Source organism: Bemisia tabaci, chromosome 2, assembly GCF_918797505.1.
Source record: "Bemisia tabaci chromosome 2, PGI_BMITA_v3".
NCBI classification, from domain to species: Eukaryota; Metazoa; Arthropoda; class Insecta; order Hemiptera; family Aleyrodidae; genus Bemisia; species Bemisia tabaci.
Window position 1 is genome coordinate 48,305,003 of NC_092794.1, and position 15,539 is coordinate 48,320,541.

Consider the following 15,539-nt stretch of genomic DNA (forward strand, 5'->3'; position numbering starts at 1 on the left):
ATGCCGATAATCCACGAACATTTCAACCTGGCAGTATCGAGGAAAGATGAACCAACAAAATTTGATTGCCAAAATTGTCCATAAGAAGTTCATGCTGCCAGTAGGATCTCAATTTGAGAGCTTGATTTTTTAAAGCGTTGGAGTAAATTACATGGACATGGTTTTCCTGAAAAATTCAATGGGAATCGTAATGTTAAATTGCAAATCCCAGAACATTGTGGGAACTTGGTTGCGACGGACGCGAACTAAGACACTGTGCGAGGAACGTTTTATTTTAATGTATCATTGTTCCGCTTCCATTTATTTCCATAGCAATGCCTCTTTACAATACATGATGCTAATATTCTCTGGACCCCCGATCAGTGGTGATAGGAGTTTAACCAATCAGTTTTAAATATTCTCCATTTTATCGTTTCTATGTTGTCATACTGCTATGCTTTGCCACATGAGGGGAAAATGGCACATGTCTGCATTTATAAATTTTGATAGTTGTTTCTTGTCTAATATTTAACGCTGAGTCCGGAAATGACATTCGAATTTTCCCTTTACTCACCAATTTATTGGTAAATTGAAACGTTCCCGGAAAACTGGATTTTCCGAGGGGTGTATCGGCAGATTGTGCCATTCAATCGGGATAACCTCGAGATCAGACACATGCAAAGGAAACATTTAATGCTTGAAGTGTGTACAACTTCGATATATTTTCAGCTGCTTATTTAGAAAAAAAATGACCCAGGTGTCTTTATATTACTTGACAAAGCCGCGAATTCTGCCATTAAAACGGTGAAAACGTTCGTCTTTTTTCACAGCTTGTTCTAAAGATCATCCGGCCGATTTGAATGATTTTTGTGGCTATCGATAGGAGACTGTCATTAAATCAGATTGCTCTGTTAGGCGCGAAGCGCTATATAGGGTGGGCCGCGTGGCGACCAGAGGACGTAGCCTCATGGTATTAAATACGGACTTGCGCGACGTCTGATGGCTCTTACAAAGTTCCTTTGTAGGACGGCAGTACACTGCTCGCCTCAAAGCAAACGCGGGCATGCGAAATAATTATAGGCCGTGTTTTTGCTGCAAAGGCCTTGATTCGAGTTAATTCGATGGAGATCATGTGCCGTGAGCACACGCTACTGATCTGCCGTGTTTAGGGAAAACGTCGCACTAACGTCCAAACGTTGCGAGATCTACCGCGATATGATAAGTATATATGTCGCAGGCAATTAGTCAAATCAGGCATCTTGTCAAATGCCTAGGCAAATAGTCAAATAATCTTACTTGGATTGAAATTCTGATTCTCTTGCTAATTTTAGACAAATAATTATTCTCTCAAGTTGATACGGGGTTTCTGTAAAAATTGGCATCATACAATTGTAAATAAATTAAATATAGTCCTTAGACGAGCTTTCATCTCGGGATTTTCAGCATGTCATATAATACCGAATTTTTAAAATTCTGAGAGTCAAAATTTATGAGGTGCATTTGGAGGGCAAAACACAAGATAAGTTAATAGTTTTGATGAATTGTTACTTTCAAAACAATGGAAACTTAATGGATCTTCGTCAAAAACACGCAAGTAAGCCACTGTTTTTCAGTAAGCCATCGAAACTTGACTATGTGCCTAGGCATTTGATGAAATGCCTGATTTGACTATTTGCCTCCGACATATATTTAAAGAAAGATCTGAATACATTGTCTTGAAAGTTGCAAATACTTTTGAACAAACCATGCGAACAGTATGTCTCAAAAATTGTATAAAAATATCTACAAGTTTTCCTGGAATTTTGTATTTTATCGGGGGAAGTTTGGCAAAGCTTGAAGTTCATACGGCGTTCTTGCTTAGCACGGCAGTTATTAGATGTGTGTGCACTATGCACGCTGCACAGTCCGATGCATGATAACTAAGCGCCGCAGTGGTGACTGGCAGTAACTGACCGCGATTATCCAGATATGACGTTCTGCGGTTCAACCGACAAAGGAACGGTTACATCCGACTCGTGTTTGATTCTCGTTTGAACTGTGAGCCGCAAATCAGTCTCAGCGGGCTGATCATTGAAATTGATAGAAAGCGATGGACAAAAGACCGGGGCCAGATTAAGGGGGTGACCACATGGGCCGTGGCCCATGGTGGCAAATGTAAGGAGCGGCAAATTTTGCAATTTTTTTTAATGTAGGTATAAAAAATTCGGATTCAGAAAAAAAATTATCAATGAGAAAAGGGGACAAAATTTCTCTTTCCTGAGTGTATAGTAATTTCTAATTTTGTCTTTTTTGTCGTTTTTGTTTGTTTTTCGGTGATACAAGAGACAGCATCTTTAATTAGTCGAGTTAAGAGAGGAACTAAACACGCAGTTTGGCCTGGAGCTTAGCGCAGAGAGGAATGATGACGAGGACTTGAGATGAAAAGGACAAGCCCTCGGCGCGGCGGCGGTCGGCATGTAACACATATTAGCGCCTACAAGACTGCATGAATACTTCACCCATTGCGCCAAACACAGTGCGGTCAGGAGCGGTGGGCGTGAAACGCATAGCGCCTACAAGACTGCAAGAATACTTCACGCATTGCGCCAAACACAGTGTGATCGGCGCGGCGCAGCGGCGGAAGTTAAAATTATTATACCACATTTATGTTTGTTCTTTCATACTTTTTTGGTCCATTTCTTATAAATGGAGAAGTAAAGTTACGTGAAATTTTGCTAGTAGTGTTGACAGGGCTTTCGCAAAAAATGTATTCAACACGAGTATAGGTTAACGCGCCTTATGCACCCCTGCGATCTCCCCTAACTCCCCAGGTCACTGAGCCGTGGCCCAAAGTAACACAGTGCAATGGAAATATTGAGGTGATTTTGCGGTTTATCGCAATATTTTCTATTATTTGGTAAATAAATGCTGATTTTGAACTATTAACATCATGAATTCCATAGGTAAGAGAAGTAGGTAGTTTGCAACCCGATTACTTTCTGTATGCCAATGATTCAATTTATTGTAATAAAGTTCAATAAGAGGAACCCCTTCAGTTAGTGAATAGACAACATGCACAACAATCCAGCACAAGAACAATAATTGGATTGCATTTTGCAAAAAAGAACCAGGAGCATTGCAATGTTGCTAAGATTGTGCAAGTTCTTTTGTCTTGGAATAAAATCCTGATTATCCAGTGACAGTTTCGATTTTACAGGCTAAAAACTGTAAATTTAAGACAAAAATTACCATCTAAAATTTCATATTTTTTCACGATTTCAGTAATTTTATTGCTAAGGATGAAAATGCACAATCCTAGCGTCATTGCAATACTTCTAGTTCCTTAGTTTTGCAAAATGTAATCCAATTTAACTATACATACGTAATTTCAATCTGCTAATCTGCGAATTGGGCCCCTTTAGAATTCAATTTGGTCTTCTTAAGAAAATTTAATGAAATTCACAGAATAATTTCATGATTTTTCCAGCATTGAAATTTTATTTTACTACATTTCTCGGTTAAAAAACCTTAGAATCGTTCCTGAAACGTCTCAGTTTTCAACACTTTCCTGAGTGGCCACCTTGGAATTTCCTTGCCGCTGGGGACAATGCCCTGGACCCCTTACGGTAGGAAACCTTTCTCTGCCGCCCAGACCCTGAGAGAAAGCGTTGAGGAAACCTCTAGAGGCGGATCCAGCAATTTGGCAACACCAGATTGGCTCCATTTAAACCTGTGCTAAGTAATCGATTCTTGTCGGAGCACCTGGCCCCTCCAAAAATCGATACATTTCCACAGGTTTAAATGGAGAAAATACAATGTTGCCAAATTGCTGGATCCGCCAACTGCTATCATATCTCCATTAATTAGTGACGATGCTCACGAGGTGACACCATTATTCTTTTTTCATTTAACTCTATGATGAATAATCGATTCTTCATAAATCAGCCTTGGCCTCACCCAAAATCGAAAAATATCGATTATTCTGTATCCATTCAAATCGGTGTTGCCAAATTTCAAGTTTCGACACTGTGGGCCAGGATACCATCTGGAGCGAGAGAATTAGCAGAATTAATGGGATTCTAACGCAAATTAAGATGGGTGACTGCCCCTGATTTGAGGGACCGCAACCTACGCGCCTTTGCAGCTCCGATGAACCCGCGCGCTTCCGAGAAATTTGCGCCGAACCGTTTGAGGAAATTTGTCGCGTTTGTGAAATTTTGGCCACCGCACAGCACCGCCCCGCACCAGAGGCTTCGGTTGCCCAGTCATTAGCGGGACGTTGCGATGTTCGAAGCCTCGGTTCCACACGCAGCGCGCGACGCGAAGTCGGCCGCGCGACAACAATCGTGCTGCCGGCTGCGATGACTTTAACGTGCCTGCAGGCTAATCACTAAAATCATCGATAGACAAAGCTATAGATAGACAAAAAGAGTCAAAGAGAAAATGAAGTGATCCTATTGGTTGGAGCGGGTGGTTACTGTATAGACAAAGGGGAATATTATGGACTAACCATAGGGTTTCTCGTGGGTTGCCGTTACTTAGTGTATTACTTACCTCCTTTGTGCATGGGAAAAGAGAGGTAGGCCTATTTTGGACATTTCCGATTATTTGTGGTAGTGCCCCAATCAAATGTGGTAGTCCCGAAATCAATTAGGTTACCAACCCAAATGTTGCGGTACTAACAAAATTAGTTGGAAATGTCCATATCATCCAACACTTTGGGGGTAGTGCCTCAATTTTCGGCAATAACCCTCACGCTTTTTCTCCCCGTATAAATAGCAACCACTCGCGTCCACTTACAGGGTAGCTCCATTTTCTCAGTGTTTTCTTTGTCCATAGCTTTGTCTATCCATCTCAAAAATCTAGCTCATTGTTATGCAATATGTGTATGTTCGATCTGAAACGGGGTATTGTACCTGGGACATAACATCATCTTTTTTCCAAAAATGGAAAAGTTGACATCTTTTTTCCAAGTTTTGCAAGGATAAAAATTGTATGCCTTTACCCTGGTAAAAATTGGCAGTAGAATCTGTGTTATCCAAAATACCATCGACCTACAGCCGGCTGTAAGATTTCCAATACCTACTATAGCCGACTACACAATTTCCTATAGCCGACTACACAATTTCCTATAGCCTTTTATAGCCGATGGCGATTAAGCAACAGCCAGGCTATAAAGCGTATGCTAAACATTACTAATTACGGATGCTAGGACTTAGTGAGTTTTTGGACTACCGCTCTCTTTTTGGGCGGTAGATTTATTTTGCGAGGAAAGCTCCGTACTTTTGATGGGTGCCTGCCATTCCTAATATATCAGAGCGCCTTCAGTTTCGTATGATACTGTGCAATACCTCTGGTGTGAAATAGTTGCTTCAAGCGCCGTGGCACGCTGCGGCGCGGCAGGCGGGCAGCCAGCGCGAAACGCGCATTGACGCCTACAAACCTAAAAGGGATACTTCACGCGTTGCGCAATGCGTGAAGTATCCCTGTTAGGTTTGTAGGCGCCAGTGCGTCGCCGCTCCGCTTTGTGTTAGGCTCTAATATTTAATCTGGCGGAGTCAACGTTATTCAACTCATGATTTTGAAATGTTTGCACATCCATTATTATTCTCATTTTAATTGATGAAAAAAAAATATGTATTAAAGGAAAATATAATGTGTGTTCTGTAAATATTAAGGTGGTTCCGTATCAAACTTAATAATTTCCAAAGCACACGAATTTCTACACAATTCCTTATAGCCTTTTATAATCGATGACGAAAAAGCAACAGCCAGGCGATAAAGTGTAAAGCCCGGTGATAGGAACTATAGCCCGGCTGCATAATTTTTTTTTTTTTTATCGCTTCGTATAGCCCGGCCGTATGATTTTCTTCACATTCTACAGCCAGCTATATGATTTTCTGTAGCCTTCTTTAGCCGGCTATAAGAATTCCTATGGTATTTTGAAACGCAGCTCTTATCGCCAATTTTTACCAGGGTAGGGCTAGATGTTTGGTACTATATCAACTCGTTTCCTGTAAAAATGTGTCCAGGATACAAAAAGCTTCTCTGCAAGAGTGGGAATAAACCGCCACACTAAGGAAAAACGCCGTGAGAACATTCACATGTTGCAAGTTTTCATATCGGAAAATATGTATTTTTGAAGAAAGCCATGAATATCTTTCCTTGAAATTTTATGACACATTAGATCAAATTACGAAGCAAATTCTCCGAAAAATTGTGAGAAAAATGTATACCAATTTTCCCAAAAAATAGTGGTTTGTCCGGGAATATTTGACAAGATCTGAAAGCTTATACGGCGTGTTTCTTTAGCACGATAATAATGTACATCTGAAAATTAGAAATGTTGACATTACGTCATAGCCATTGCTCTGAATGAGTTTATTCCGTTTGTAATGGGTACGCATCTCTGTTTGGCAGAAACAAGCATCGGTGGATATGACGTAATAATGTCAACATTTCTGTCCGCACTGTAGGTTTTTTGAAATGACGTCAATTTTGGATTGCTTTTTTACCACACGCTCTGACAACATTTGTATTCTGCAAGTATAGGGTTAATTTTGCTGTTCCGGTAGGATCACTCAATTAGTCAAAGGTCGATTGGTCGAATTTTGAAATTCGGTTGATTTTGTGTTGATTCTGGTAGAGTTTGCGGTGAATTTAGCGCAGAAAAAAAATGGAGAGACTGGAAAGATGCATTCCTCTAACTGCAACGTTTGTATTTACCACTCGTTTTTTATTAAATTTTTTCAAGAAAAATAGGTGGCATTTTCTCTTGAAATTGTCAACCGAAGGCTAGGATTATTTTGTGTTTTATCTCCCGTATTAACTGACATTTTTTGTTGAAATTTCTATCTGTGCACGGATTTCTTTTAGTCTGGCTAGACATCTGATATAATCCCTGATTCGACTATTTGCCTGCGATATATAATCTTTTTTTGACAAGCATGGCAACGTTGTGAGCGGGAGCCTATGGACGGGTTGAATGCACTTGACAATTCGCCGGTTAACTTACTACCTTAGGAGTCGCTCCCATGTTTGCTTCAGGGAGCACGTGTAGCTTCCTCGCATACTTCATACGTAACACAAGTAGCACCTCTATAACTTGAAAATAGCTTCATTTCGGCAAGTACTGAGTGTTTCAGACTACGCCGCGCCGCGCGCATTGAGTTTTTATCGGTCATATAAGCACTTTGTAAGTTCACACCGGGTGGTTGGGAAGAGAATCAATCTTGAGCAATCTAAAGGGATTTGAGGCGTGTAGGAAATGAATACCTTTAAGGGTCGTTCACTAAATACGTATCGACGGTGTAAGTCGGCAATCATATAACTCATTTGCGGTGTCTGAGAATCTCCGCCTCTGCGTTATTTTTATAAAGGAGAACAAATTGACATCATTCCTTTAAGTTCTTGCAGAATTTTCTTCGGACAGAGAAGGAAAATCAGGGTTGTTTTAAAGAATTGCCGTTGAGTAGTTTTCCGTTTAAAAAATAAAGTATGATAGGAAGTCTGTGACGTCGCAAACCGAGTTATGTGATTGCCGACTTACACCGTCGGTATGTCTATCGAAGCCTTAACTTTGAGACATTTTCCTATCCGACCTAGACTTTATGAGCCTTTTTTTTTTTTTTTTTTTTTTTGAAAAAAAAATTTGATGTAGATTTTAAAAAGAATCAGCTGCAGAGTTCATTGTATTTTTTTACGATTTGTCAAACGGAATGGTTTACATGTTTTTTATGTGTTTCAATTTTATTTATTTATTTATTTTTTTTTCAAGAATGAGTAAGTTTTGACACTAAGGACGTGCATCAAAGAAGCGCTCTCTATTGAAACATCGGATGGGTATCAAAGTCGACGACAACGCTTGAATGCAACTCTATTCGTGCTCGAAAGATGCCTTATGTGCCTTTTTAAACATTTTTACTTGGAGTAGCCTCGTTTAAGCCTTGGATCACTTTCAAGGAGAGATTATTTTTAATGATGAATAAACCAAAGCAAAAAAAGGGAAAATGATGTAAAAAGCCTGCTAAAATCCGGTACATTCTCCCGAAGCTGCGGTCATTTCCCTCAGCGCTCCTCTACCGGCTTTCGGGTCTGCCAAGACTGCTTTCTCTGCGGAGGGAAAAAATCAACCTGATTTTGCCGAAAAATTCATCGATCAACTTTTTCGAATTCGAATGGACCGACCCGAAAAATTTATGCAGCCAAAATGAAAAAAAGACGAGAAAAAGAACGTTCAAAAATAATGTCCAACTCGTCGCGTCGTCGCAGCGGCGGGGTAACTCGGTTTGGGACGAAAAAATCTTGAGAGAGCAACTTTTTCTGATGATATGACGGAGGCTGCTCCGAAATCAGATTGATCTGGCTTCTGGCTCCCAATACCGTATCGCGTTCTCGCACTCTAAGCCACGTTTACACGGGGCGCGTGTGACGCGAAGTCATCCGCGCGGCTGATTGACGCGACCGCGCGCAATGGTATTAACCTATTGATTGATTGCCATAATCGTAAACGACGCATATCAGCTTATTAATGGCAACAGACTTGCAGGTTCAGAACGATTGAGCGCGGGGTTTTCAATGGTGGCGCGGTTGGACGCACGTCGCCCGCACCCTGTGAGACCGTGGCCTAAAGTGTTCGGCGATCTCGCTCAGGGCATACAGTGACTCGAAAATTGCCGCAGGGTCACCGTCCTTCTCGCGAGGATCGTTCTGCAAGGCATTTTAAGAAAAGACGAACTTTCTAAAGTTTAGAAACTTGGCGTTTGATCTCATACCTCGGCACCGTATTGGGGTGCGCGGCCCAGCAGCAGCACTCAAAGGCTGCTTTGTGGGTCATATTCCGAAATTCAGTGAGAGCGGGCTCATTTGAAGTTATTACCCGTTATTAGCTGCCAAAATAATGAAAATTGCGTCCAGCAAGTAGAGCAGTAGTTGATCTGCGAGCGAATTTCTGAAATTGATAGACGAAGTGATACACAAAGAAGACGATGGGAGAATGGAGCGATCTAATTGGCGGGGGCGAGTGGTTACATTTGACAAATGAGGTAAATAATAGACCAACTAACGGCAACCCGCGAAATACCTTATAGTAAACCCATAATATTTCATCAAAGTTCATCATAACCACCCACTTCAACCAATTAAATTGCTCCATTTTCTTTTTGTCGTCTTTGTCAATAGCTTTGACTATCAATTCAAATTATCAGCCCGTTGTCCATCTTTGTCACAATCATAAAACTCCTCGGGCGTCTTTTGTAATAATTACGTCACAACGTAAGAGTCGGAAGGGCTTCTGAGTTTGCGTGATAAGAGATGATCAATTATCCTAGCGGCTGAATGCAACTATTCGTGTTCGACGGATGTCCGCATTGCATATCCAAAAAATTGAAGGCAAACTGGTCTAGAGAAACTGTAATTGAAATGGTATGACTGTAATATATGTAACTGCAACTGTAATGAAAATTATGAGTCCATCATTATCTCCCCTAGTCTATGAGAACCACCCCTTTCAACCGATAGGCCAAATGAGCCAGTGGCAAGGAATCTTTGGAGGATTGCAATATTCGATGATATGCGATGATACGATGCAAAATTTCGATGATCGATACGAGATATACGATCCGAAATTTCGTAAAAAACAAACAAACAAACAAACAAACAAACAAACAAACAAACAAACAAACAAACAAACAAACAAACAAACAAAAAAAAAAACATCTCTAAGGGAATAAACAGCTAATCAAAATCTGGACAATCAAAAGCCTACAGTTGGCCTATTGATGCAAATTGACTATAATTTTTTGTCAAGTTTGAATTCTGGTTTGACAGACGATCGAACCGCAGATTTCTCATGTATACTGGGAAAAAAACACATTGGATCTAGAGTCCAGACTCTTAAAAACATCGACAAGAAAAAGTACTCTTGATTCAATCAGAATCTAGCTTAAATCAAGAACCAAGCCTCTTAATTTAAGCTGATTTTGTTTTGATTCGAGCAAAAATCCGATTGAATCAATAAGAGTATTTTTTCTTGTCAATGTTTTCAAGAGTCTGGACTCTAGATACAATGTGTTTTTTTTCCCCCAGTGTATGCGTGTTGACTTTAAAAATTTCCGATGTTCCTGTCATGTTCTGCATGAAATTCTGCGCGGAATCAACAGTGTCGTGATGCTTAATTATTTATTTTGTCTAGTGACTCATTTTATTTCTTAGACGTTACTTACTGCATGCATGCGAGCTTCATTGCACGTCCGCTCGTTTTTCATGACGTATCTCAGCCATTTATGAGATCTTTGCCCGTGGTGACATCTGTGTTTACGGAAAAGGCGCATAGCGTCAAAGATTTTATGAGTTGAAAATTCAGGTTTTGTATAGTGCTGATAAATGGTGTTTTCTTTTTCTTTTTTTCATCCGTCAGATCGGAGGCTTTTCATTGGCCGCATGCGACGACGATGTGTTTTTCCCCGCCACTCGTGATTTTTTCTACCTTTAATTCGTCCTAAACTGAGCGCACACCCTCTTTATAAATAAACTCACATGTCTCAGCGAGTCAGCTTTTGCCATTAATCTTCGGGGCTTGAAATCACGTGACCTTGCCCTTGTTTCAGTCGCCCGATGAGTCTGGCGGTAACGGTCGGTGTCCTTTACTTTTGGACATTAAAATGATACGTGTTTGCTGATTCCATCTTTTGCGCGTCATCGCAATCTGCCCCTGACTAATTTTTACGTGACAAACTGCACAAGCGGGCGTAACAAAACTGCGCATTTCGAAGTTGACGTTTGGACCATAAACTGATCTAGACTTACGTCACAAAAAATGAGCTTCATTTGTTTCCAAACAATTTCCCCAGTTTGCAAAACGGTTTTTTTCTTCGGCAACAATTGTGGCTACAAGTAGTTGTGGCTGAACGCTAATTTTTGGAGCCCAGCCACAATTGAAATGAAATGGCACATTCAGTTTGTTGCGGTCGGACATAGACTCAAGTCTTTGCTAAATCTAGAAACAATATATTTGAAGATTCCGCACCAACAATCAGGGATGTGGCGTGGCGAAAAATAAAGGGGTTGCTATCGTCTGAATCGGGTTTTGTTTTTGGAATTTGCACCAGCGTAAATTTTATCGTTCAAAAATACCTCCCCCTTTACTACTGGCAGAAAACTTGAAGAATTAAGCGTATACATATTAAAAACGAAAATTTATGTGATTATAGAAAGACATCCACAACGCACGAATAGTTGCACACATGCGTAGAGGCTGATTTGAGTATCTTTATTGCATCTTGACAGCGATGTGCTAAGCATGCTTTCTAAAACAACTATTCGTGCCTAACAGGAATCTTCGCAGTATGAACAAAATTGAAGGCATCCTGTCATTTTGGATCTTCGCAGTTCACCCCACCGCCGGCCAGTGAAGTGGTAAGAGCCGGGAGAGCCAAAACGCCTTCAATCCCGTGCGTATGCAATACGGACAACCGTGGGGCCCGAATAGTTGCATCGAGGCGTTCCATTGAAATTCGTTTAATGTTCATCACATGCGATAGCGATTCTAAGTGAGGGTGCTATGCTCGTTTCTCTTACACCTAAATTTAATTTCATCGTCGTATATTGGACCGGCAAAGAAAACTATTACTAATTGTTCGCTACTATTACTAACACTTGGAAAATAATTACCTTCACATTATATATAAAAAGAAGATAGAGTAAGCAGTTCTTCACATGCTTACATGCACGCTGCGCCACTGCTAACCATCTAAACAGTGTAATCAGGTGAAGCAAAAGTTATATTCGGAGGTCAGCAGGTTAAAATCATATCCGTTAATGGCGAATTTGGCAAGACATATATCTCGGTTCGTAACGTTGATAATTTAAGCATAAGGCAAAAAAAGGTAAAATAGGCACCGACACAAAAGTTACATTCGGAATCAAGGCTATTTTTCACCTGATGATGATTGATGAGCAACTTAATGAGCTGAGCTTTTTTCTCGTGGGATGATTTTAACTTACATCTGTTGTGTCAAAATTCATAGTAAATTCATCCACAGTTCCTGCTCTCCGATTTTGACCGTCCTCGTATAGTGCAAGTCGGAAAATGTTGCTGTTTCACCGGGATCATTAATTTTTTCAAAATTCGATTTTAAGAATGTTATCGATTACTTCCTTCTTCCGCAAAATGGCCCTGCATTCGCCCATCGCGTGTGTGTTTTGAACGAGAGTGATGTGATGGCCCGGTCAGAGACAATCGCCGCCTCTCTGGCGTAATCTACATTCCGGCATGAGCCCCAGAAAGCATGGATTTATACGCAAAACAGACTTCAAGTGGAAATTGAGATACGCCCTTACATCAGAAGGGCGACAATATTTGGACGAATTTCATCAGAAGGAACCAACCCACGTTAGGTTGAAACTGAGAAAAAGAGGTTTGAAGTTTTAATTCTGCCTAAGGCTCAATGCAGATTATAAACTTTAAGCTTTCTTTTCACAAACTAATTTCTTCTTTAAGACTTTCAGATTTTGCCAAAAGAAACTAAACGACTAGTGGAACTCAAAAAAATTCGTAACTCAATTTGTCCAAAAATGTGGATTGGTTCCTTTCTGATGAATTCGGTACATTTTAGAGACCCAACGTTACTGCTATCTCCCCTAAAAGTCACTCTCGGAGGTCAACAAGCTCAGATTCATGCAATGATGACTTATGGTCAAAGAGTTGACCAACTGGTTTAAAAATCTTGTAGCCGAATTTGCAAAAACTCGCTTACCAAGTGCTAACCTCGGATTTCATCAGACTCATCATTTGGCAAAATTTATTTGAATTTCAGCTCAACGAGTTGTTCAGCAGTAGGCGAAAAGTAGTGTTAAACCCCGAACGTAACTTTTGCTCCACCCGCTTAGATTTTTGGAGCTGTATCTCGAAAATATATCGTCTCTGGTGCGCTGGAGCGACTTGGTGTTGTTGGCAATTTGGCTGCGTATTTGGACAAACTCGTGTTTGATTTGCTATTGGATTCTGCGCATTGATGGAAAGGTCAACCGGTCGTGGCCGGACTGGCCGGAGGTGTGTGGTCGCCCGCCGGGAACCTCCTTCCTCCTTCTTCCACCTCTCTTGCCAAATTTTCAACAAAAACTTGTCCGCTACACTGCCGTGCTAAGGAAGAACGCCGTATGAACATTCGAGAGTTGCCAAATTTCCTTCGATAAAACATGTATTTTTGACGAAATTTATGCACATTCTTCTTTGAAATTTTCAGATATTTTAGAGTAAATTGCGTACAAAATTGTCTGAAAATGTTGGAAATTAATATTCAAAATTTTCCCAGTAAATTTGGTTTTTATGGAATGAAACTTGGCAACGCCTGAAGGCTAATACGGTGTTCTTCCTTTTCACGGCAGTACACTTCGTTTTCGAGAGGAAAATACTAATATTTTACACCAGACGGCAACGCTGCGAGTGATTATCATTGCCGCCTTTTCGGGGAATTTTGGATTTTTATCATAACGCGATCGTGATTAATCACGTCATAACAATAGTAAATCGTGACCTGACCTATTTTGCCTCGTTACCGCAGGGAACAGGAACGCCGAAATCTTCGAAATTGGTTCTCCTTTAAAATTAAACTGATCTAATTTAAATATATTGCTGAAAATATTAGCCAATGAGATGGAGAAGGAGGGCATAGGGAAAATGGAGCGATGCTATTTGTGGAAGCGGGGGCGGTTTTTATATACACTGGGAAAAATGTCCCTTGGATCTAGACTTCAGACTCTTAAGAAAATTGACAAGAAAAAATACGCCTAATTCAATCGCATTGTTAAAAGTGAATCCGCTTAAATTAAGAGGTTGGGCTCTCTATTCGAGCAAAAATCCGCGTGAATCAAGAGTGATTAATATATATATTATTCTACCTCTCCTTCTCTATTGCTAATGATTAATATCTTTTTAATTATAGATTTAGTATATTTAAGTGCTGTTTATATCAGCACTTAAATATATTCTTCTAGTCGAATTTATTAAGAGTCAGGGCGCTGGATTAAAGATACTTTTTTTCCAGCGTAAGGTCTCTTGTGGGTTGCCATTATTCAGTCGATAACTTTCCTCCTTTGTTTATTGCAACTAACCGTTTCGAGCAACAGTTAAATCGCTCCTTTTTCCCTTTATGTCCTTTTGTCTACTTTCTCTATAAATTTTAATGATCAGACTGCTGATCTTGCTCTAGCTTAAATCCACGGGCGAGCCGCAGACTAGACCTACATTTTCTTTCATCAATAAAATGCGTGTGATTTGTGAGAAATTTGCTCTGCCAGTAATGTCAGTAAAATGTCAATGGTCGAAATTCGTTTTTCTCGTTCAACTTAAACGATCTTGCAGAGTTGCCACAGTCTGTGCGACAAGTTGTCCACCGTTCTTATTCAAACCGTTTTGTGAAAACAGAGTTAAATTATGAACGGAATGACAGCACCGCGGTCTAAACCCTCCCTTCCTTCCAGGAACTCTTAACCCTTACATGGGCAAGTTGCATTGCTCACAGAATCGTCGTTTTCCGAATAAGTTTTCTTGAGACTGAAGATTTATCTGCAGCAAGTTCGTGTAAGCTTCACAGTGCTGCTGAAATTACGCAATTTTAGCAAGATTCGCAACTGGACTATTTGAAAGCCTCACTGGAGCTTAGCTAGGAATCTTTGTATTTTCTCTTTTTTTTCCATGGAAATAATTAGCCTGTATGATTGTCCAGTCATTTTTCCGTATGAAACACAGCTCCTTTTCGTTCGAGGAAAAGTTTGCAACAGAATTATTTTGTCCTGCTAGGGGAAAACGCCGTATGACCCGCCAGACGTTGCCAAATTTCCTTTGATAAAATACGAATTTTCAGGGAAATCTGTGAATATTTTTCCTTCATTTTTCAGACCATACGGAGAGAATTGGAGGTACCGACTGTTGGACAAGCGATTGCTGAAACAACGATGAGATAAGCGCACAGAGGCGCTGTGAGAGCGACATATTAGATAGTTTGTTAGATAGATACAAGGCATAAAGTCCTGAAAGTAGTCACGATATGTTTCAATAAAATGTGTCAAAAAAAGAGAAAACAAATAGAGAGAATTTAGTTCGCGATGAGATCTGAATTATCTGATCATTTCAAGAGAAAATGAACTCTCCTTAAAAAAAAAAAAAATATTATAGGAAAATTGGCAACTCTATAGATTATTCCAACGGCTTTTCCCTTCAGCACGGTAGCATTCAGTTCAAATGCACTTCCCATACCACTTGTTTCAAATGCGAGCTCTATAACACTGCGGTATTGAAGCCTGCCGCTTCTTTTTTCAAAATTTTATATTCATTTTATTTATTTTTTTATTTGACACCGACCGCTCGGTTAAAAATTTCGAATATTTACGGCTACACACGTCACGCGGAGAGGTTGAGGCCAAAGGAGTAATTTCCTCGTTGGTTCGAGATGAATTCGAATTTAAAATTATGCACAGGATGAGGCTGGGAACGACGGGCAGCAGTTCGATAGTTAAATCGTTATCGCATTGCTTCGATCGATAAATATCATTACTGATATTTATCGATATTAAGATAGGGA